General features: G+C 42.0%; 1 long non-coding RNA gene across 1 annotated transcript; it reads left to right on the forward strand.

The window, feature by feature from the left end:
- Window positions 1-3,591: 3,591 nt before the first annotated feature.
- On the forward strand, window positions 3,592-5,201 carry LOC141014870 (uncharacterized). The gene is made up of 3 exons (XR_012180520.1): window positions 3,592-3,651; window positions 3,732-3,802; window positions 3,882-5,201. It is a non-coding gene; the product is annotated as an uncharacterized lncRNA (long non-coding RNA).
- Window positions 5,202-24,476: the final 19,275 nt, after the last annotated feature.

Genomic DNA, 24,476 nt, shown 5'->3' on the forward strand with positions numbered 1-24,476 from the left:
AATTGCAGATTGTCCTCTTTAATTTACAGCATTTCAAAATAATTTGTTAGTTGTTCAACTATGAATAGGGTGAGATTCAGCCTGTTTTAGCTTATGTGTTAACTTTCATTGCCAACTGACAAAAGATTTTCTCGCATTTGTTGTGTTGTATAAATGATAAAATAGTTTGGAATGTTCTTGGTGGAATGTGTTCACAGCAATAAAACTGTTAAAGTAGAAACTTTAAACATTTAAACAAGTCAACTCTAGTTTTAAAATGTAACTTGTTTAAACAGAGCTCATACTTTTGTTTTAACAGTTTTGTCACCATTTCATCATGTATACCGCACTACAAATGCTAGAAAGTTGTTAGTTGGCAGTGAAACCTTGTTTCAGAAACATGCACCCATCTACACAAGTTAACTTGACTAAAAGTTAATGCATAAGCACAACTTATACATGCTTAATCCCTTAGTTACAACCAGTGTACTGCTGAAAGTGTCCTAACATATCAGTATATCAACTGACAACCATGTCACTTGACATAGCCTCTGTCAATTTGACATTGAAAGTGACATAACACTTTGACAGTTGACACCAGGTGGAACAAACCTTTTTGAATGGTTACGTAAGCAGAGAATGCTATATTGAAGGAGATGGTTCTTCAAGGTATCATTATATCAATCATTGAACCATTAGACAACTATTACACTTTTTTGTCTAAATGACTGTAGGCTGAATTGACTGTGTTGTAGGCTACTTTGGCCTAAAGAAGAGTGTTATGACTGTGGTCATAGTTTGTGTCGTTTGCTGTGTGTTTTGCTGTGTGTGTGTGTTTTGATTTTATATGCAAATAGGAGTGTGCCATCCCCAAGAGGTGATTGGTGGAGAGAGATCCGATCCTAACCCGTGATTGGCTGCAGCTGATGACACCCAATATATAAGGAGCCAAGATGGCAACTGTCAAGAAGAGACAGCACTTCCTCATCCTCCTCCTCTTCCAACCAGCCACATGTCCGTTTGTAAAAGCCTTGGGTGGAGATCAACAAGCTTTTCTTTTGTTTGTTTAAATAGTAAGGGTGGACTGCCCTTTCATTTGAACGTGTTTTCTCCTGTTTTTTCGTTAGTGAGGGAGGTAAGTTTATTGTGATTTTGGTTTTTGAGCTAAGAGATTTATTTTCCCAGATAGAGGTGTTTTGGTTATTGTTTTGGCCTTGGTCCACCCCGAAGTTGCTTCCTTAGTTATATTTATAGTTGTTGATCCATTAAGTTATTGTAAATAAACTATTCTGTTGTATATAAAAACTTGTGAGTGGCTGTTTGGGACTCGGGGAAGATTGGGGACCCGTTTTCATATTGCGCTCTAGGCACCCCTAGACTGGGGCGTAACAAGAGTGATGATAACTAATTGTTTGTTTTTGATATACTATGTCTAGATGTGCCAGGACTCCTACAGAGCATGAGGAATTTAATTGATTCGGCTGCATCTCCTAAGAGATCCAGGTTGGAGCGTACCACACCACCGCTGGCCCTCCCAGGTTGTCCGCAGTCCAGGTCCAGTTCTCCATCTGCCGCTTCACTGCTGTCCATGCCAAGATCTACGCTGACCAGTTCCACGTCTGCATCTGTCACTCCATCACTGACTGTCTCCCAGTCTTCTAAAGTAATGTTTTTGTAAAGAATAAATAAATACAGCACATAAAATAGACCTTTTAATGAGTATGGCAGATCTAATGTGCTTTAATGTCTAAAATCTGTTGGGCTGAACAAATCATATATATTCTAACTTTAAATGTTCACCTTGAGTCCTTGTCTAAACAGGTTGAGATCCATCCTGGGACTGGAGTCATGGTTGAGAAACTGCATGGGCCTATGCCCTCAATTCAAATTTGGCCACAGTATTTGTAAGACAGATGCTCGTCTACCACTGGACAAAAATAAATTGGATGCCATTTACAGTACGTTTTCAGCTTTTCAAGGTCATTTATTTGTCATTTTACAACACAGGGTTGCAAAACAAAATGAGTTGTAGCCCCTTCATACATAGTACAAATATACAGATAATTGAATTTGGAATGAAAATAAATTAAAACAATATATACAGTTAATTATATAGCCTATATCTACATATACACGTATACACCTCGGATTCAATAGGTGTTTCCCCAATAGTCTCCGCTTTTGTGTATTTCCTGATTTCAGCCTACTGTACTAAGGTTTTGCATTCTTGTTTTTTGTTTTTCTGTTTTGTTTTTTGTTTATTTTTGTTCATATGTAGGTGCAACTCTTGAGAGGTGGCCAGGGACCCAGCTCTCCAGCATTGGAAGCACGATCAACGCCAAGATTACTGAGCTCTGGTCAAAAAGTAAAAACGTTACTGTGTCCACAGCCCTCCATTAAACTGTTTTGTTTGCTCTAAGTTTTACACAAGTGTATCACACAGTCCTTGGCCCTGAGCAAATACTTGTACTGACTACTGTCTGCTGGAAGTATGTACAGCATTTTAACCATACTATGCACTGCTTAGTGCCTGTTTATTGTGAGATATGCGGTGTGCAGGAAAAAAAAAATCACCATACTCGTAATGCGTACTGTAGATGTGCTGGTAGATTACATCAGTGAAGCATGCTACACAGTAGGCAGTACTAGCATTTGCTCAGAGATCTTTGCCGATTTTCAACCTTACCTCTATCTATCTGAGTTAGGGGTATAGTGTGAAAAATGCCTGCAGTTGTTGCAAATGTTCTTTGTCTCTGGGGCCAGCGCCGTCATTTGACGTCACTGGAGGCGGAAGAACAACAGATTTTGCAGCTGCGCACCAGAGACACGGAGAACATCGTCAACAACTGCAGATGTTTTTCACATTATATCCCTAACTCGGATAGATAGAGGGAAAGTTTGAAAATCAACAAAATTTCCCTTTAAGCCTTTAATTTCCTTTCTTTGGATTTTCAAGATCTATACAGACTGCATTTATATCACTGTATGGTGAAATTAGTTGTTCTGGGCGATGACCAGGCAAACCATGTCTTGACAGTTTTAAACTTGTTTGATCCAAGACAGTATCAGTATAGGAACAAATGAAGTCATGTCATTTTAATATGTGATTCATATGTTTTTGACTATAGAAACTTGTGTTAAACGTTATAAATTAATACATAAAAAGCATATATTTTTTAAACTGTAATGGTAATTTGCATTGGCTGACATATAAGAATCTTATTTAAAAAAAACAAAAAAAGCATAGTTTACATAACATTAACATACAAAAAGCTATATATAATTGTATATATTCATATATAAAAAGTATATGCTTTTTATACTGATATGGTCATTTTAATTGGCTGACATATAACATTCTTATAAAAAACATGAAGAAATTATAGTTTCCCTTTAAATTAAATACACTTTACACACAAAAATATATGTATATAAAAAAGCATATGTCTTTATAACTGAGACGTGTGACAGGTCGTCTCCCTCCCTGCCACTATATGGCACTGTGCCAACTTATTGGGCATCCTGATCGAGGGGCGGCACAATGCGCCCTTACATATAGAGGTGCAGACACACCTGTCTCATCCTTTTCCTCCGCTTCTCTCTGGTGGCTGTGGCTTGTCTATCGCGGTGGTTCGGCGTGGCCGTTGCGGGTGTACAATCCTCTTCATTCAGGTAATGCTCTCTGCTAGTCTTCCATTGTTCATGTGTGCGTAACACGGGCACTTTGGTGACGCGATCTCCGCTATTTGTAGCGCAATCGGCTGTGGGGGGACGCATCGCTCCGCCAGAAGCCCTTCCTGGATGCGCTTGCCTGTCCCTTTCAGTAAGTCCACAATTGTCTGCCGTCCCGCGGCTCTGTCACTCAGTTCCCAGCTGATTATTTCTTTGTGTGTCTGAGTGAGCTGGGTGATTAAATCGCGGCGCAGGCCGTTGTTCCGCCGCCTCTCTTGGCCTTCACCGTAGCTTTGCGGAGTGGTATGTATGAGTTCATTTTCCAAAAATGTTGGTTTTAATATTTATTTGTGCACTAAATTATAGTTTGTGTGCCTTTCTTGTAGAGGCCGTGGTAAATGGTCGGCCGGTATTTAGCCACCTTTCCCGGGATCCACGCTGCTGTTTTGGCTCTACTTAAATGTTGGATGTCTTTGGCTCACCGTGACGACGTTCAGTGTGATTATACTTAGCCGTTGTGGCTCCCCCATGAACGTGTCCTGTCTGGAGCTTATTGTTAATTGAGCAGCTTTTTGGCTTGAGCTGCCTGGCTACACAGCGCGTGGTTATTACTCATAAGGCTGCCCACTTCTGAGCCGGTTAAAGGGCATTACACTGCTTTCAGTTTTAAGGAATAATTAGTTCATATTTTGTTATTTAGTGTTTTGTATTTCTGTATTTTGTTTTCATTGTGTTTTGCCACACCAGCTCTGTGTAGCACCCTATTGCATGTTTTAACTTGTTCTTTTGTGTTTTGGTTAGGTGCTGTGGGCCCGAGGCAGCAGTTTAATCCATGGTGGTGGTCCCCTTCACGAGTGTCCAGTGTGAGTGCAGTGTCACAGGTGTTTTAATTTACAGACCTTTCTACTTCTAACCCTAACCCTCTGCTCCTGTAGGGTGCTAATTTTTATGTGATAATATTATTAGGTGCGTGTGTGTACTTCTGATTATTTTTGCTGATTTACTTGTGTGTTAAAGTGTGCTCTTTAATTTGAAAACCGTCTCTTGCCCTGTGGTATCATTGAACCTGTGTGACCTTATTCATTAAAAGTTAGCTTAGAATTTCCTGGGGGTGAAATTACCCCAAGTGGCGTTGTCGCAACTCTGTAGCTCCCATTTCAACCACGCCACACATGTAATTAAAAAGTACAAACATTATATTGAACATATATGGAATACATAATTTGCCATGCACATTCCTTATAAACAATAAATGTAATGTTTACTTGATTCATATGTAATTCTTATAATCATGTATGAGAAAAATGCAAAAGTGGCCACTTTCATGAGTAAATCATAGTATGAGACATAAGTCTTATAAGACATATAAAACATAAACATTTACTATTGGAGGCAATGGGAGTTTTTTCTATTTCTTTTCCATATGGGAAGTCCTGGCTAAGAGAACACATCTCACATAACCACTGATCGTTGATACCGATTCAGGACCACTGTACTACACTATGGAGTAAGATGGCTAGCAAAAAGATGTGTGCATGATTCTAACCATTCGTAATGTTAAACATTTGTATGTCAATAAAATTGTTGTGCACAAAATTCTGCTGTCATATATGCGAGTCTGAGAAATTGTTTGGGTTAGGATTGTTTTTATGCGAGTATGAATCTAAAAGCTGTGAGTGCAAAGTCTTGTGAATACAACTCTAAAGTCTTCACTGTGAACACGAATTCAAGTTTATGGGTACGAGTAGAAAAGTGTTGAAATGACGTCACAGGGGAAAATAATCGAACCCCGATTTCTCCAAACGCACATGCGTCAAAGCCAAAGATGGCTGACAGCAGTGGACCGGGTGGAGCTGCCAGCTCAGGTGAAGCATCACAGGTAAAGTCAATAACATGTATATCCAATATTTATTTAATAAAATTCTACAATTTAAAATAATATACAGTTCATGGACTTACAGACTTGCTGCTTTGGCTTTCAAGCTAACGACATGCCGGTGACGCTAAGTTAGTGCTAGTATTACTAGTGTTAGAAGTTGGCTTGTGCTAGTTAATTAGCACTCAGTCCAAGTCCAGTTAATTTTCCTCTTTGCTAACCCTCTCGGTCATGTGTATTTGTTTACAACGAAGCCGGCAGGAAATCAATCAGTGGATCAGTGGATTATCATATACACATTTTGACGTGTATATTTGTGTAGTCTTATGTCATAAACAAGAGATTACGGGTTACGGGGCGCGTTTCTGTTGCAGTGCTGCAGAGACGAGAGCTGGGACACCGGGTTGGAGGCTCCATTCTCCATGTAACAAGTTACAAGTCATTTATTTAACCAGCACTATTACTCTGAAGCTGTTTACTTAAGGTAAAAAATGAACCATAAGGAAAATATCCCGCATAGTTCCTTTTTAGCCTCTTTCCATCTGTGCTCCTCTGATCAGAGCGGCGTCCCTAGCAACGGTCTGTTATACAGAAATAACAGACCGTAAAATGCAGCGATTGATAACATTCAATAGAGCCCTATAATCATAATTATTTGCCTGCAGTCAGTTGCTTGAGATCAGGCGCACAAGTGTGGTTTGCAGACTGGCTTGCTGTTTGGTGTGGATGCTGACCAAAGCTCAGACTTTAAGAAAACGTTAGTTTGCAGGCATTCTGTACAATTAGGGATGTAACGGTATGAAAATTTCACACCACGGTAATAGTGACCAAAATTATCACGGTTATCGGTATATCGCGGTATTTTTAAAATGTCTTCAAAATGTTGAAAAAACACTGATAAATTGAAATAATTTCACCAAGATTTATATTTAAATAGATTTATTATATATTAAAAGGGTTAGGGTATAAGCAGCCTGTTTTTGAAACGTGTCCTGTAATGTCTGCATTACAGAGGTAGAATGAGATGTACTGGCAGTAACACTCGATTGGCCAGCAGACCCTCTCTGTGAAAAAAATGAATAGAAAATGTCATTATTAATTATTACTGTCATTGTTACTTAATACTAAGGGTGCAACCAACAGATCACAAAACTCACAATCTAGATCATATCACTTTTGTGAGAAACAGGTTGGATAATCTTTTAGATCAAAACAAAAAGGATTATTGTTAAATTAATTATGAATACTCTATTTTGGCTCTTATCTCTATCTAGACACTTGTTATATTCACCATTTTATATTATTCTTTATATATAGTCTATTCTACAAATAATCCACAAGTATTATATATTTCTGATATTACTTATATATATTGGCTGTCTGTCTCTGTCTGCTTGCTCGTCTGTTGTCAATGGACTCGGTCAATCTGATTGGTCAAATGGCTGCTGAGCCACAGGTAGACGCTGCTCCGGTGAACGGAGCTGAGATGAAAGTCAGTCATCTCAGTCAGTTTGCATTCACTAACTCAGTCCACCCAGTACGTGTTTGTCTCAAATCCTCCTCACAGCAGCTCTGCATCAATGTTTGGGGAATTATTAGGTCGACTTTAAAAAGTGAAATCTACAATTAATAAGCGGTTCAGATAACGTGCCAAATCACGGATCAACTTCGTTCAGTTACACCACTATCTGGTCAGTTTACATTAGTGACAACAGCAAATTAGACAGAGAAAACTCGACATACACACATCATTCACCTGAGCTTAAGGTTAATTTACCTTGCATTCTCTGAACAGTTGAGGGCGATGGTCGCGCAAATGAGTAAGTAAATTGGATGTGTTGCCGCCCCTCGCAACAACTTTCTTCTTGCAGCTCCTGCAGATAGGGCTGCCATCTTCGACCAGCTGTCCCTGAGCATTCTTATAACAACCAAAATACGCCCAGACTTCAGATTTGGTTCTCTTTGAAGGCGGAAAAATGCCTTGAGGGCCGCTACTATCACGTCCTCCCTCCGCCATGTCTTCTTCACTACATAACAAGCGCACGTTGCACGCTGCGCCTGCGTAGGGAGACTTGGATAAAGTATCTCGCGAGTTTTCCACACCGTGGTTATCGACCGCGTCAGTTACCATGGTAATTAAAACTTAAACGGTAACCTTCACCGTCGGGAATTTTACCGTGGTTTACCGTGACACCGGTAACCGTTACATCCCTATGTACAATCGTGAAAAATATTCATGTCTGTAACATTTGCTATTCAATTTTGTCTTTTTTCTCACTCAGGTCCATTTAAGAGACATCATCAACACAGCACAAAATCTGGTGTTGATGTTAAGTGACAGTGTACCAGCGAATGTCAGGCCAGTCAGACAAGAAAATACAGGAGAAGTTGCTGTCGGACAGGGAGCACAGTCAGTTCCAACAGTGAGGCCTCAGCAGGCAGTGCAACAACTTATAAGATCTCAGAACAATGGCCCTGGACTGTCAGTGAAACAAGAAATGGCGTGGTAGGGTACATTGGTCATTTATTGCACTCCCATTTCAGGCACATTTGGACAAACTAGGTCCCTGATTCTGATTCAAGCAGAAGGCAGAGAAACAGCTGCAGATGTTTTAAATTCTATTATTTACCATCACCATGTAATCTATTGCATAAAACAAATTAAACAAATTTACATAAGCTAACATCATTAAATAATAATCATTTAGAATGTAGATGTCTTCTGAGTTAGGTTGTTTTTTGTTGATGGAATATAAAAGATAAGAATAATAGTATGCCATCTTTTTAGGTCTTTTCCAGGATTTTTTTCAAAAGGAGGCAAGAGGCAAAAGGCGTTTTGCACCATTTAGGACAAAAGAATCTGGAAAGAGGTTTTTGGTGAGGTTTTTTCTTCTTGAAAAACAATATGAAAAAACACAAAAATGGAGAAGAGGAACTGCCACTCATGCTGGCTGGCAACATTCACTAACCATATCTGAAAATATGACACATTCAGAGGTAGGCTACCAGGGCCGGCTCTAGCCCATTTGGTGGCCTAGGCAAGATTACTCCCCCCCATTAAAAAAAAAAGAACACCATCATACAATTGAATGACAACATCTGAACCATCTGAACACTCACAACAGTTTTATTTGAACAACAACAATGAACTTTCAAGTCACTCTTTCCAGCATGTGTTTCAACTAATTTACAAATAACAGCACATCAGGCAATAAACACATCTGAAGCATAAATTATGAACCATAGTATTGTTCAGTAATGTGACTGCAGCTGTAACATGCAATTACATAACTCACCTGCTTCAAGCTGACTTTCAGAGGTGGGTGGTGTGTTGATGTGGTAGCGCTGCTGCTGCATGACGCCTGACTTGTAGCTCTATTCAAACATAGAGTACATCCATACTGTTAAGTTTTTTGTGTCATTCTACTTCATTTAATAAATTAATTAAGGTTTGATATAAAGTAGGTACTGTACAAATAAACTTCATTTTATTTGCCTAAAACCTAAATTTACTGTAATTGCTAACAAACTCGTACCATTCAGTCACAACAACAACAACAACAATAATGATAATAATAACAACAACAACAACATAGCAGTGCATAAGAGACAACAAACAATTGGCTAAACTTACATGCTTCAGAGAGTGGTGTGGATGTTGCATCAGAAGGCCCCTCTCCGGCAGCTGTTAGGGGCGTCTGGAAATATTTTTTGAGCGCAGCTAGACAGATATAGATTCACTTATTACTGTACAAACAAAAAAAAAAACCACAGCAGACAGAATAGGACAAACAACTGTTGCAGCTTGCAGCAGTTATTTGCATAAGTGGTTTGTTCAACATAACATTCTCAACATTTGTTCAGCACTACTATTTCACAATAAACAACACAGAGTACAACCTGCACTGGTGGCGCATCCGGACGGGTTGGCCTCTACTTTGATTCATGATTCATTTATCCTTCTTAGTAGCTATCAGTGTCATTGTCTAGCGTACAGTCCTGCTCACCATTATTGGCACCCCTTCATTTTTTGCATAACCTCTACAGTATCGTCAGAAATAAATGGAAATGTACCAAATTTATATCATCAGGATCTTTTAATTGGAGGTCCAAAGTAATTTAACAAAGAAAATTGTTTTTTCAACTTACATATTGTAATTTCAAAGAAGAAACAGAAAAAACAGCATGTGCAGCAATAATGGCACCCCTCTTTAATATCTGGTTGCACACCCTTTGGCAGTGATGACAGCCTCCAAACGTTTCTTATACGCTTCTATAAGCTTCTTGCACTTCTCAGCTGGTATTTTCTCCCACTCTGTCTTTGCAAATTGTTCAAGCTCTTGAACGTTTGCAGGTTTCTTTTCCCCAATGGCAGATTTCAGCTCATACCAAAGATTTTCAATCGGATTGAGATCAGGACTCATGGCTGGCCATTTTAAAACAGTCCATTTTTTCCTTTTCAACCATTCCTGCGTGCTTTTGGATGTGTGCTTTGGGTCTTTGTCTTGCTGGAGGACCCATGATCTTCGACTCAAACCAAGTTTTCTTACACTGGGTAGGACATTTCGCTCTAAAATCTCTTGATAATTCTCTGATTTCATGATTCCTGTGATACGGTCAAGGCCTCCAGTACCAGATGCAGCAAAGCAGCCCCACAGCATTATGGATCCTCCACCATGCTTAACTGTTGGTAGGGTGTTCTTTTCCTTGTAGGCTTCATTGCGTCGTCTATAAAAAAACTGTTGGTGTGCATTGCCAAAAAGCTCTATTTTTGTTTCATCTGTCCACAGAACATTTTCCCAGAAGGATTGTGGTTTGTCCAGGTACTCTTTGGCAAAGATTAGTTGTTCCTTTTTATGTCTTTTCCTCAGCAGTGATGTCTTCCTTGGCCTTCGCCCATGAAGCCCTGTTTGGTTTAGTGTGCGGCGTATGGTACTTGTTGAAACCATGACTCCAGACTGTTCCAGGTTGGCCTTCAGGTCTTTGGATGTTTGACGTGGTGTTTTTTCCACCATTCGCACCAACTTTCGAAGACTTCTCTCATCAATTTTTCTCTTCCCCCCACGCCCAGGGAGGTTCTTGACAGTTCCATGCTTGGCAAACTTCTTAATAACATTACGCACTGTTGAACCAGGGATACCAAGGTCTTTGGAGATGGCCTTATACCCTTTGGAGGTCTTGTGTTTGCCAATTATCGCACTTCTGATGTCCTCAGACAGCTCCTTTGTCTTCACCATTCTGACAAAGGAACAGGGGATAACAGATGGCTTTTTAAAACACAGAAGTCATCATTCATTGGCCAATTCATGTCACATGGGCACAGACAATTTATCACAGATGATTCTCATTTGTGATTTACCACAGGTGAGTCACAATGTGTTTCCATACTGATTTACAGCAAAGGGTGCCAATACCAGTGACACAGCAAGCTTTAAGTTTTTCTATTTTTTCCTCCCATTGTTAATTGTTTTATATTGTTGTTTATCATTTGCTCTTTTGTATCAAACACGAGTTCTCTATAGAAAAAAAATGTTTCACTTGATTCATTTTTTTCAGAAAATATTCCACATTATGTACTTAAACTTCATGGGTGCCAATAATGGTGAGCAGGACTGTACTAAGCCAGCGTTGCTTTATTTCAACCTAGCTAGCAAGCTAATACAATTCTCTTTCGGTATCGCGCACCCGAGGGCTTTGACGGCTGTTTCATCTCGCAAAATAAAAAAACATAACCTGTCTGTCACTTGACGTGACACCTATCTGACCCTCTGAGGTGCGCAGCCAATGACTACACGTCACGTGACTCAGCACCACAAGTGAGAAACATGTAATTGTTTATCTGTTTCTTTAGGGAGGGGGAGGGGAGGGCACCAATGGGCATCGAAAATTGTTATTGTTTTTTTTTTCTCCGTCGAGGGTGACTGGTGGCGCCCCTCCTGCAGATGGCGCTCTAGGCGACTGCCTATATCGCCTATGCCTAGAGCCGGCCCTGGCTCCCATAAACTGACTTGGCAACCATTCAAGAATGCCTTAGATGCAGCCAAGCTGCGTCCTCTGAAGCTGGACAAGAGTACACCATCAGTACATTCGATCTAGGTGTTTGCATGAAAGCATACCCTCTAGTATGGAATGAACCTGAAAAATACCAAAAACATATAATCCTCATTGGTACATTCCATTGCTGTGGAGCATATTTGAAAGGCATAGGCAGAAGATACTGTCAAGGGAGTGGGTGGGTAGAAGTGGCTTTGGAAGCAAAACTGATCACCACTGGCTCGGTGACTGGGGTCACTGATGGAAAGAATTGGGACAGAGTGATGAACACACACAAATCCATGCTGGAAGCTATAGAGAGACTCCTCTATGACAAGTATCTGGAAGCTCATGAACCACTCTCTCCAGAAGGGACTGCATTCCTGGAAAAGCTCACTCTGAACAAATCTTCTCTCACTGAAGTTCTCTCATCAGATGACAGAACACGGCAGAATATCATGCATTCAGAGAAGCAGTGAGAAATGGGGTGCTGGGAGAAACTGGACAGTTTTGGATGGAATACATGGACTGCACCTGGCTCGTCCCGCAATGAATAAGGCAATCAAAATGAATGACTATGAAGGATACAAGGCCACCTTAAACAACATGCCAGACCTCTTCTTCTGCTCAGACCAGCAGAACTATACAATATTCCTCACATACTTGGGATACTTTCTTGAAACACATTGAGGAAATGCATCCAGGATCTGAGAAACTTTTGCGCACTGGAGCAATCAGTGTATCCAGATCACATATCCCAGGCAACCGCTGCCACACCAACAAAACGATAGAAGAGACAGCTATGAAATGGCTCAAGTCAAACTCAGGGTCTGTAACATATTCTGCAGGGATCTGTGGAATCACCAGTAACTATGAAGCCAGCCAACATCATATCCTGACTGCCCATGCCAAAGGAGAGTATGTAGAAGAGACGTGGAAGATGACAAGCGACCGAGGTGAACATACAGAGAAGCAGCAAAGAGATCTAAGACCACGTGAAATCACTTGGTCTGAGAAGCAAGTCCAGCAAACAGTAGAAGCATTTCAGAGTTTTATTGAACCTATCAAGAGGAACAGATTCAAGACAATGTCATCTACCACACCTAAAAGGAAGCTTGTGGCATCAAACCAGAAAGTGATCCAGTACAAGGCCACAAGTGGGTTCATCTTTCAGATCTTCATCAAATCACAACAACTCAAGTCACAAATAAGCATCTCTGACCTAATGACCTATCCCTTGACTCTGACACCATACTCCATTTCAACAATCGGTGGCTTTTTCACAAAAACCAACAAAGCAAACGGAATGAACTACATGATCAAAGATGCTGAGAATACGCAACTTTCTTCTCCAAGCCAATGTGCTCTCATTCAAGATGGAAACTCCTCATTCTACATGCACGATGTGCCACGAACAATGAAGACTATATCAGAGTGCATCTTCAAAAGTCTACCGGCTGCAGCTGAAACAGTATTCAGCACAGGCACTTACCTTGACCGTCTTCATTCACCAAAATCAGCTGAGAGGGACCGCAGAGGTTGTGGTGAACGTTTTATGGTGAATGGGCTGAATATACATCGACCCACTGATTAGAATGGTTTTCTCACAAATGATGAAAAGAAGAAGGCACTCATTCATTTACTTCTGGATCACCGGAGCTCTCAAGATATGATGGAAGACATCCTCCGAAGGCCTGTTATTTTCGTAGAGGCTGGTCAAGCCTTCAAGATAGAATGCAATGCTGGAGTGATGTCTAAAGAGCTTCTACCTGGGATCTGTTCAAAACATGAAGAAACTGATGTGAGGGTGATCATTTACATGCAGTATATCCAAACCAAAATGCCTCACATCACTACAGTCAGAGTCAGAGCAAAAGACTGACATTTTTTTCATCCTCCTGTATTATGCCAAATCATCAACTGTCAACATCATCTTTGACATGGGAGATAGACTTATCAACATCAACCAAAATCAAATGTGTGGCTCAAGCCTTGAGCTTCGACAGGGTATCTCCGTTGACCTCTCCACCTTCCCACCCTGCAAGAGGGTCCTCTTACAGCACATGAGAAGAGTCAACTTCCAGGTATGCATCTGGAAGAGGGCTCATGAGCACTACCCGGAGATCCCATCCCCTCTCGACCATGGATTTCATATAAACACAGAGACTGGCAAGCTAGAACCACTATGGTTTGAGGGTGACATCATCCCCAAAGCCCTTGTCGATGTTTTGGCAGAAGAGGAAAAAGATGAAGATGACTTAGCAGATGAACTCCATACAAATATGGATGATGATGATGATGAGGAAGAAGAGAAAGAAACTGATGATTAAAATCCAGTTCTATCATTGTACTTTTATTGTCAGCTAATGGATCTCAGCACATAGACATCACACATTTCTTCTGTGCAGAGCAGCCAAACTATACTAGAATCCTCACACCTACTAGGTTAATTTCATGAACACACTGAGGACACATCCTGGATCAGAGAAATGGTATCAGTGTTGCCAGACCACATATCCCAGACAACTGCTGCCACACTGAGAAAGCATTAAAAGAGACTTCATAAATAAATCTTCATGAATAAGTCTTCTGGGACATATTCTACACTAATACAAGATGGTAAGAAGCTACAGCATAGATAAGCAGCAAAAAGGTCTAAGACCCAAAGAAATGTGTTTTATTTTATGTTTGAGCTGTATTTTAGTGTCTCCATTTGGCTGTATAATGTGTATCTATAGTTAGTAATATTGTCTCTATTGATGGTTGGCTTCTTGATAACAGACTGCACACTTGAGTCATTGTTATTCATTGTGTTGCCTGGACTTTGTTCTTCAATAAATCTCTTATTTGGGTACCAGAAGGATATTGCACAAAACCAAGATAAGGGATTAAGCCGGGATATGTTGGTTATCCTGGCTGAATTTAGCCTCAAGTCGGTTGCATGAATGCAGGTCAAACTTAACCAAGTTACTATGGTGATTTATTCTCTGCAGCTAGCCTGCTCCAGACCAGGCTAACAGCCAGGCTAAAATTAATCCTAGTGATTCACCTGTATTTCCACCGTCAATCCTGTGAGGAAATAATGTGTTTTTTACAGCATGTCCATGGTCTTTCTAAGTAATTTTAATTTATTTTTTAAAATTTATTTTTAATTTATTATACTATTTTAATCCCACGAGGGGAAATTCTTTTTATCACTCACATTACACACGCATGCACACACACACACACACACACACACACAGTGTATAGAGGAGAATGAGTGAAAGGGCTGCCACCTGCAACGGCGCCCAATGAGCAGTGTTAGGGGTCGGTGCCTTGCTCAAGGGCACCTCGGCAATGCCCAGGATGTGAACTAGTATTCTCCATTACTAGTCCACATCATACGTTGCATATGTTGCATCCTTTTAATTATCCTGCATTAAAATATTACATAAATATTGTCATTTCTCATTTCATTTAAATCTGTTGGCTGTTTGTAATTGCAACAGTCTTTTTATATTGATTCAAGTGGTAGTATTATACTCAGGCTAAGTGTTATATTGCTATGCTAATGAAGACTGCTTGTCAAATTGCCGTCAGAGGTTTCATAAATATGTGTTTTATTGCAGTAATTGAGATTACAAAACACAGCTGATGAAGTTGCAAAGGTGTTGTCAATGAAATCTGTCACAGGGGCAATATAGTATATATAGGTCCAACTCCCATTCACCTGTTCCCTCTTCATAATGGCTTGCCCTTTTTTGGAGGATGTACTGGATGAGGAAGCCCTAATCCTCAGACGAGCATTTAGGCATGAAAGAGTCTTCCGGGACAGGTCAGACCCATTGGCCTTTGGAGATGACTATCTCATTGAGAGATACAGATTCTCAGGTGATGGACTAAGATATTTATGTAGGCTGCTGGGTCCAAAAATACAGCACCAGACGGCACGAAGCCATGCTCTCACTGTACCACAGATGGTCTGTGTTACATTGAGATTTTTTGCAAGTGGGAGCTTTCTTATTCTGTTGGGGATGCAGAGAAGGAACCATTTGCCGCACAACAAGACGTGTTTGTCTGGCGCTGAAGTCATTCATCAACATATTCATCACCTTCCCTGGCCACAGAAGACCCCTCTACATCAAGGAGGAGTTTTACAAGATTGCAGGTAACCTCAATTTCAACGTGCAACCATTAGTTTCTAATTAATTTTTAATTAATTTTAACATCATTGGTGCAGTGGATTGCACACACATCAGGATCAAACGCCCCTCAGGAGAACATGAGGGAGATTACATTAACAGGAAATCCTTCCACAGCATCAATGTTCAGGTAAGAGTGATTTGTGGTTACTATGACCTACATACATTAATTCTGTGCATTAAATAACCTTAATAGGTTACAACTTAGCATTTCAGATGATCTGTGATGCTGACTGCCTTGTCAGCAATTTAGAGGCAAAGTGGCCTGGCTCAGTGCATGACTCCAGAGTCTTTCGGGCTATTCCAATTTACGAGAGACTTTCACAAGGTAAGCCACACATTTTATTTGTACTGTAAGCACCTTGGACATCATGAGTGTTTAACTCTAGTTTTCTAAATGATATCTTGTATCATCAGGTGAATTCTCTGGTGTGCTGCTGGAAGACAAAGGCTACGCCTGCGAGTCATTCCTCTTGACTCCCATTGCGGACCCCCAAACCCCACCATAGCAAGACAAGGGCTCGAATCAAGATGACCTTCGGCCTTCTGAAATCTCGGTTTCAGTGCCTGCACCACCTCTACATCATACTCTACATTTCCTGAGTAACATGCACCTCTACTTGCCACATTTAAAGCAAAGTGTACAACATTTGATTAGTGGACTTGAAAAGTAACTCCTTTAGTCGTTTAATTGTAGCCTAATTATGACAGTTCCAGTGGAGCACTGTTTATTAATTGTACAGTTTTGGACTACTTACGCATTAAGCCGGTCCGCTATTATCTGCCAGGCTTTCTCTCTTTCTTTAATTATGGCATTGGTATTGCCTTTCTTATGATATCTTTCACCTCTTCATAGAACTCCATCAGGAGCTGATGTTCAGCGGCCATGAAATATGAAGCACGACTCTTATCCATGTTCCCATCGGTGATTCTGTGAGAAATCGCAATGTCAATTTAAGTATGCCATGAACGTGCACTTATCCCAACTATCTACACCTGGCTTGACATAGCCGTGCTTTTTCATCCTGGCTCGGCAAACGTGCAACCAACGTGCCGCGCTTGCTCAATTATCCTGGATTTCTTTATTCTACTTTTGTGCAATACCCCTCAGGTTTTGTGTGACTGAACCCTCCTTTGCTTAATCTGTAGTTTTATGTTGCATCCTGATACCCTGGTCCACCTGGGGGTGTAACATTATTCACTTTTCATGTAATTAACTTCAGAAGTATAGCAGTACATAACTCAAGTTTCAACTCTTGTTTAAGATATTGTTTATATGCAAGAAAAAATGCTTATTCCCATTTGGGAAGGTGTAACGTGTAATCTTCTATATAGAAAGGTCATCTTGGACTTAAATTGAAGCCTACAAATGTGGGAAGTTTTTCATATTCATGTAAGGCAGTGATATGTATAATAAAATGCTCGAAAATGATCACCTTTGATGACAATGTGTTAGGCAGACACACATTTTTTGTCTTTTGGGATAAACTGAGGGTGATATTTGAAAATAGAAAGGCAGTTAGCCCCAGAATATTATTCTGATAGTTTCCCCTATGTGTCAGGATACACCATGCAAAATTTAAATTGCAATTACATCATTTCGCCGGAAGCTTTTCACAAAAAGGGGTTTTTTTGGCCCCTGAGGCCAAACGGCCCCGAGTTGGGGGTGGAGGTTATCAACCTGTGATGGCCCAATGTATGGAATAACAGGAAATAATAGTGAAAAAAAAGGTAGCAAAAAACATCCTGAGGGGTGGACCTGGCTCCTGGCTCACCTGTCTAACCCACGCTGGCTCAAGGATCCACTGAGCACCCGAGGGGGTTGCGACCTCTGGACTGTGGAGATCCCCAATGAACTTTTACCATGACAACCACATACACATCAGTGTTGGTTTGGTCCAGACTGTAAAGATTGCCGACAGGTGCTGCCACATCGCTCAGGTCACATGATTCAGAGTGAGACAGTCAGTAGTAATCAGGGCGGAGCTGTGGTATCAAGGTCCCGCCCACACACCCAGCTGAGCACGATCAGCTGCCAATCATGACGTGAAACCCAAAAGTCATATAAAAATACATGTATGGAGGGGGCAGGGCTTATGACCGATGCGTCCCTTACAGACTCCACAATACCGCCTTAAGGAGTGTCAACTGTTCGTGTCAGAGTTTTAAGGTGGTTTTGTTTGTTTGACATGAAGGAGCTCCACATTCACACTGTTGTAAACACCTTAAATCTTCTTTTGTTAATGAAGTTTTTAAACAAAGCTCATTTTGTTTCCTCTGTGTCGTCATGTGACCCAGTGTCCTGGTCCCGATTGGGGTTTTACAGGATCCTGGTCCCAGTGCAAATAAACAGTGAGTCATTGTTTGCTGCTGAAACAAACTTTATTCACAGAAACACAAACAAAAAAACATCCCTCGATAACAGGGACCGACCACGCCCAGCCTAAAGCCCCGCCCGTCCCTCTGATTGGCTGGCTGAGGTTTACTTTGGCTCGTTAAACAAAAGACTCAACAGATTTAATGTTTCAAACAGGAAGTCACTGACACAGATGTGAACCTTGATGGTTGTCAATAAAGATTTCTGGCACTTATTGAAAAAAAAATACAGGCGATTTAGCCGTGAGCTAACAGTTAGCATGTACAAAAGTCTGTCTACCGGTTCAGAGTGAAGCTAACATGCTAACAACCTTAAACAGGAAAAGTCTTTAACATTTTTTGAATCTTTTTTTTAATATTTTCATTTTATTTTGAAATTCTCTGAAAAGGTCAAGGATGACCTGTTGTGTGGTTTTAGTTGGACGTGTGGAAGTCCGGCGAGATGGCGGATTGGACAAGCTGCTGTTTGTAAGCTCTTGCACCAAAGCCCCGAAATTTACAAGGAAACTTGATATTTTTCAGTCAGACTTGAACAGACGTTTAAGTGAATAATTGTGTAAACATTTGCTCCACCTCAAAGTACAGGTTGAGATCAAGAATGTACTTTTGAGCTGACATGCCGTCCGGAATACCGCAAGCGCAAGTTAAGCTAGCTGCAGCTTCGGTCAAAGCTAACCCGAGTGACCATGCTTATTCACAAATGGAGGTAACAACCACCGGTGCATGGAAGAGAAAGGACCCTCCTGGCACTCCAACAAAAATGATACGCCACCTACGAAGGTAAAAACTCCTCAAGAGCCGCCTGCAGTCTTAAACGAGGCCCTTGTTAAGGCTATAGAGAAGCTAACTAATAAGATGGATACCTTCGGTGTTCAGCTTAGAGAAAACTCCGTCATGGTGGCTAACATCTCCAAAATTGTGGAGATAAATGAAGCAGAGATTAAAGAGTGCAAAGAAAAGATTCAAGCTGTGAAAAAAGAAATGCCTCATCTCATCAAAGAAAATGAGGAGCTGAAAGAAAAAGTGATGGAGCTGGAAAGGTATAAGAGACGCTGGAACCTCAAAATGCATGGCCTAAAAGAAAAAAATGATGATTGCATCGGAGACATCATCATGGAGATCCTGTCAAAGATTGCGCCACAGTGGGCTTCGTTGATGGAAACCGTGGTTGACACCGTTCACCGCCTTGGGAGAAGAGAGGAGGGGAAACACCGCCAAGTCATCATGCAGTTCACCATGAGACACCACCGCCTTCTGGAAGCTGTCCAACATGTGGGGTACATTGATGGTAACAAGGTTGTACCAGATTAGATAGTTTACAAAGTGCAACAGGTCATGCACCTTTCTCCCCCAGGTATGTGAACCTTCCTTTGGTGAATGTGTTTAAATAATTCTAGAGCACATACCTTTTATGCTCAAATTGGAGGCTCTGTGTTTACAGTATTATCTCAGGTTTGTTTGTTTAAAAGGGAAAAAAACAAAAAAAACAACAACTGCTGGAGTTAAGGTTATTTCAGCTTTTCTCTTTTTTCTTCTCTTGATACGAATGCTTCTACATTATATGCAGCAGTTAAATGAGGATTTGGTGCACTTTTCTAGAACCTAAGATTGAAGATTATGCATCAAGTAAATATGAACCTTAATTTATATCTACCTCCCTTCTCATTGTTGTATGAGTTCACATGTTCACCCTAAAATATAGGAGGACAAGAAGAATTGTTACACATTTTATTATATTTAATATTGTTAGATAGGGGCAATACTACAGTGCTTAGTCTCAAACAAACGTCCACATTTCTCAGTTGAATTTATACCTCTTTCTTTCATGCTTTTTTTCAATTCTAAATTATCCTTTATCTCTCTTAATGCTAGGGGTCTAAGAGATTCTATTAAAAGAAAATCAACCTTCCTATTTTGCAAAAATGAAAAAGCATAATGTGTTCTCCTGCAAGAAACACATTCGAATGACATGGATGAAAAATTCTGGTCGAATCACCGGGGCAACAAAATTGTGTTTAGTCACGGTACAAACAGATTGGCAGGTGTGGCCATACTCCTTAACAACTTCCCTGGGAAAATTTTGACCACAAACAGGGACCCTTTAGGTCACTGGATAATTTGTGTTTTTGAAGCAAATGATGATTTTCTAATTCTAGGAAACATTTATGGGTACAACAATCTTAACCAGAACAAAAAAATGATTTCTGAAATCACACAGACAGTCAGTGATCTTTATCAAAGGTATCCTATTAAAAACCTTATTTTTGGTGGTGATTATAATATGGTTATGGACAGACGCGGATTAATGCACAGGCAGACGCGGATTAATGCACAGGCTTCCCTAGGCTGCAGCCTAGGGGCCCCACGTGTGGAGGGGCCGTGGTGTCACAGCTGTGGGGGACTTTTAAAACAAGGTGATTTCATCCCCCCGACTTTCTCCTAAGGTATTAAACCGTCTGCCCGCCCTCGCGGTGTACCAGCGTACTAAAATGGAGCGCACCTCAGTCCCCCATACATGAAACCCATTGGCCAAGTTAGATTGATTGACAGCCATCAAGCCAATCACAGCCATTTGACCAAACCAACTAGTCCCGCCCCCCGGGAAAGTAAACACGTACATGCTGACACGGAGCTGCCGCCACTTGCTGCCGCAGACAGCGAACAGAGCAGAGGTATGAAACGGTTATTTAACTAGTTAATAATGTAGGATTTTGTCTGTAAATAACTAAACTATGTATTGCTTTGTGGCATGTCCGCTAATATTAAGCAAGCCAGGTGGCAAACAAAGTTAATGCAAGCCAGGTAAAGTTAATGGTAACTGACAGATAGTGTCACACCGTGGTGAGGTTGTCTTCTCTTGGGTTTTGTCTCGTAACTTCCTGTTTTATTTTGAAACCTAACTCTCCTCTCGTTTCAGGTTACTTGCCCTTCCTCATGTGTCACCGGTCTGATTGTCTCATCTGAGCCCTGATTGTTTGCACCTGCCCCCATTCCCTCATGTGCTTATAGTCTGCGTTCTTCCCTTGTCTTGTGCCAGAGTGTTTGTGTTCGTCCCGCACCCCAGCCCTCGTCCACAGCCTTGATCCAAGCCACGAAATTTGCGAGTTTGTATTCCTTTACTTTTCCTCTTAAATGAGTGACTTTTCGTTTGATAATCGTTTTTTCAGAGAGTTCATAGATAATTTCATAGCCTCTTATTTGCCTCCAGTGGAGTGCCTCTTTTGTTTAATTCGTTTTCAAAGTTAGTGATAGCGTAGATTTTGTTTATAGCCTTTTTCCTTTTTCCTCCGATTGGAGTGATTTTTTGTTATAAGTTTTTGTAGCCATATGTGCCAGTGTAGTTTAGTTCTTTGTACTTTTTCTGTGCCTCGTCAAGAGTGATTTTGGTTTTGTTAGTCTTTTTCTTTGAGGCCGTTTTGCCTCCAGTTTATTGTAGTTTTGTTTCATGTTTTATAGCGCTCAGGTAAGATTGTTCATAGCCTGTTTATTTGTCACCTGGTTTAAGAGCTCAAGTGAAGAGATCAAATCTCAAATAAAAGTCTACTGGTACTGCTCTAATTGTGCTCCTGAGTCCTCCTTCCTTGTCCAGGCCTGACAGTACACTCTAGCCAGAATGGACTCAGCAGAAAAGGAGCAGTTGTCAGAGCTACTACGGACCCAAGAGGCTCGCCTCGCCCGTCAGGAGGATTTCCAGACGGCGATGGCGTCACACCTGAGTCAACTCACGTCACAGCTCCAAGACATAATGAGCCAGCTGGCCCGACCGGCCGCTACAGCGCAGCCTCAAGCGGCAGCAGCGGAAGCAGCAGCAGTACCAACCCCAGTGACACCCATTGTCGGATCTGGCAGTAAGTTGGCCCCACCAGCACAATTCACCGGAGAGCAGGGATTGTGTCGGGCATTTATTATTGACTGCTCTATTCATTTTGAACTCACTCCTCATGCCTTTCCTACCGATCGATCTAAGATCGCGTTCATGATCTCCCACCTCTCCGGTAGAGCTAAAGCTTGGGCTTCAGCTGAATGGGCTCGTAATTCACCACTCTGCAGGTCCCTCGCTGACTTCCAGGCAGCGCTAAAAAGGATCTTCGATCCGGTGACGACCGACCGAGAGAAGGCTCAAGAGCTGAGTGGACTAAGACAAGGCAGTGACTCGGTCTGTGACTACGCCATTCGCTTCCGCACTCTGGCGGCGGAGAGCGGATGGAACGACACTGCGCTTTATGATGTGTTCCTAAAGGGGCTGGCAGCCCCCATCCAAGACCTCCTCGTTCCCCTGGAGCTACCCGCGGACCTGGATTCCCTCATCGCTCTCGCCATGAGAACGGACAACAGGATCGGGCAGCTTCAACGGCAACAAGGAGGGGGATTCCCCGTAACGAGGAAGCCTCCGCCCCCACACCCACCAAGCTGGCCGTCTCCCCACCGATCACCGCCGGAGCCTGCTGGTCACGTTTCCACAGAGGGAGAAGGAGAGCGCATGCAGCTGGGTCGAGCCCGGTTGACGCAGGAGGAACGACGGAGGCGACAGGTGGAAGGCAGGTGCTTTTACTGTGGTGAAACTGGTCATCTCGTCAGTTCCTGCCCAGCCAAAAGATCCATGCCGGTGAGTCAAGCCACAGATTCATGTCCCGCAGCACGCATCCTCACAAAAGTTAAAATATTGCATCACACCCTCACAGAGCATGAAGCATTCATAGACTCAGGGGCTGATGAGAATCTAATGGACTGGGACTTAGCAGAGAAGCTGGGACTCAAATCTGAAACTGTAGACAGATCCATAAGAGCCACATCACTTAATGGAAAAAACCTGTTTACCATCACTCACATCACCGAACCGGTCCCAATGCACATTAATGATCATAAAGAACACATTCAATTCTTTTTATTCAAGTCATCTGCACACGCTCTGATTTTGGGGCAGCCCTGGCTGTTTCGCCACGAACCCCAGGTAAACTGGAGGACTGGAGAAATTAGAGGCAGGGGAAAAGACTGTTTCATCAACTGCCTTAGCAACTCGAACCAAGGAGAAAAAGTGTCTGGAATTCACCTGTTCTCTGCTCACTCCACCACAGACTCTGAATACCCGGATCTGAGCTCAGTGCCTCCATGCTACCATCACCTTCGAGAGGTGTTTAACAAATCCAAAGCCATGTCCCTTCCTCCACATCGACCATATGACTGCGCTATTGACCTGATTCCTGGCTCCACCATTCCCAAGGGCCGCTTGTACTCTGTTTCCGACCCAGAGAGAGAGGCTATGAAAGAATATATTGAGACATCACTGAAAGCAGGTTTGATCCGTCCCTCATCGTCACCAGCAGGTGCTGGCTTCTTCTTCGTGGGCAAGAAGGACGGGTCCCTAAGACCCTGTATAGATTACAGCCCTCTCAATGACATTACCATAAAGAATCGTTACCCTCTCCCCCTCATGTCCTCGGTATTTGACCAGCTCCAACAAGCCAAGGTGTTCACCAAACTAGACCTGCGTAACGCCTATCACTTGGTCCGCATTAGAGAAGGTGATGAGTGGAAAACCGGGTTCAACACTCCTAGCGGCCACTATGAATACCTAGTCATGCCTTTTGGACTCACCAACGCCCCTGCCGTATTCCAAGCTATGATAAATGACGTTTTAAGAGATTTTCTTGACCTCTTCGTTTATGTGTATTTGGATGACATTCTCATTTATTCTCCTAACATTGACTCTCACCGGGACCACGTATCACGTGTACTCAGAAGGTTATTGGACAACGACCTCTACGTTAAAGCTGAAAAAAGTGCATTTCATGCCGACACTGTCTCCTTCCTGGGCTTCATTGTAGCCCCTGGGAGAGTTCAGATGGATCCGGCTAAAGTTAGCGCTGTGGCTGAGTGGCCCACTCCTGATAGCCACAAGAAGGTTCAGCAGTTCTTAGGATTTGCTAACTTCTACAGGCGGTTTATCAGAAACTTCAGCGCAATAGCTTGTCCTCTCCATGCTCTTACCTCCTCCCATGTGCAATTCCACTGGTCTCCAGAGGCGGAGAAGGCGTTTCAGCATCTCAAGAGTTGGTTCACATCAGCTCCCATACTCACGATGCCAGACCCACAGCGTCAGTTTGTGGTCGAAGTGGACGCATCCAACGATGGCGTCGGAGCAGTCCTCTCTCAGCGCTCGGAACAGGATAACAAGATGCATCCCTGTGCCTTTTTGTCACGGCGACTGTCCAAGGCCGAGCGGAACTACGACGTCTGTAACAGAGAACTGTTGGCTGTCAAAATAGCATTGGAGGAGTGGAGACACTGGCTAGAGGGGGCCAACCAACCGTTCATTGGGTCTCATTCATGAAACGTTAGTAAATTTGTGCGTAGAT

Source organism: Pagrus major, chromosome 19 (genome assembly GCF_040436345.1).
Source record: "Pagrus major chromosome 19, Pma_NU_1.0".
Taxonomy (NCBI): domain Eukaryota; kingdom Metazoa; phylum Chordata; class Actinopteri; order Spariformes; family Sparidae; genus Pagrus; species Pagrus major.